Source organism: Chrysochloris asiatica, unplaced genomic scaffold, assembly GCF_000296735.1.
Source record: "Chrysochloris asiatica unplaced genomic scaffold, ChrAsi1.0 scaffold00012, whole genome shotgun sequence".
Lineage (NCBI taxonomy): Eukaryota > Metazoa > Chordata > Mammalia > Afrosoricida > Chrysochloridae > Chrysochloris > Chrysochloris asiatica.
The window spans coordinates 34,373,911-34,375,167 of NW_006408530.1; positions in this window are offsets into that span (position 1 = coordinate 34,373,911).

A 1,257-nucleotide genomic window follows, 5' to 3' on the forward strand; every position below is an offset into this window, starting at 1 on the left:
AGTGTCCCCTTGTCCTGTTTGAAAGACTGCCTATTGGTCTAAGTATAGGTTCCTCATGAACACAATCCAGTGTTCTGGAATACTCATTTTCTGCAATGTTGCCCATGTGTTCTTGAGCCACATAGTGAAAAACCTTTGTATAATCAATAAAATGTGGGTACACTTATTTCTGGTATTCTCTGATATAATGTTTTTAAATAAAAAAAGAACATTAGAGTGGCACACAATCTCATCAAATTCTAACACAGGAGTTGTGGAAACTTCTGACAAAGGAAAGTGTTTCCACCAGGTTTTCAGTTCACACATGCAGGACAGGTCTCTGTGATCAGTAGATAGCTACAGACAATTTCCCTCAGCAATATGCCTAGTGTATGGCCTTTCAGGGATGGAAATGAATTCACATCCCCATGGTTCAATTATCAGCCAAGCAAGGGCATACAGCAGGGACAACAATATTAATGAGGTACACACACCATAGAATAGCCAACCATCCAAAATCAAAAGGGCAGCACTTACCGAAGGATGATTCAGAAAGGTTGGGAAAGGAGGAGGGATGGAAACAAAAGCCACAGGGACGAAGTGGAATAAATGATGTTACATTAAAGGAATTACAATCATTGAGATGAAATGAAGTGTATGATTTGCTGAATGTAAAACTGATGATCTGCTCTGTGAGTGTTCATTCAATTCACAATAAAAAATTTTTTATAGAAGGGTCTAATCAAAACAGCGGTTTCTGAGGGGATCTGCTGAGCCAGTTAATTTCAAAGCAGAGAGACCAGCTCAGAAGTTTATGATGACTGTTTTCTAGGATTTCAAAGGGAAATCTTTTCCTTTAAGTTTTTTTGTTAAATTGTGAATTGAGCGAAGGTTAACAGACAAGATCATCAGTTTTACATTGAACAAATCATATACTTTGCTTCATCTCAATAGTTACAGTCCTTTCCATGAGATCACATTTACTCACTTCCTCCCTGTGCTTCCTATCTCTCTTCCACCTTCCTTCCTTCCCATCCCTTCTCAACTTTGTCCTTAGATAAATGTTGCCCTTTTGATCATGACCATTCCATGGTGACCATACCTTTTTAGTGCTGTCATCCCCACTTTATACCTATCTACTGCTTGGCTGAAAGCAGAGAATATCAGAAAGATGTTTACCTGTGGTTTATTGACTACGCAAAGGCTTTCGATTGTGTAGATCATGACAAGCTATGGACAACATTGTGAAGTATGAGTATTCTGGAACACTTAATTTTG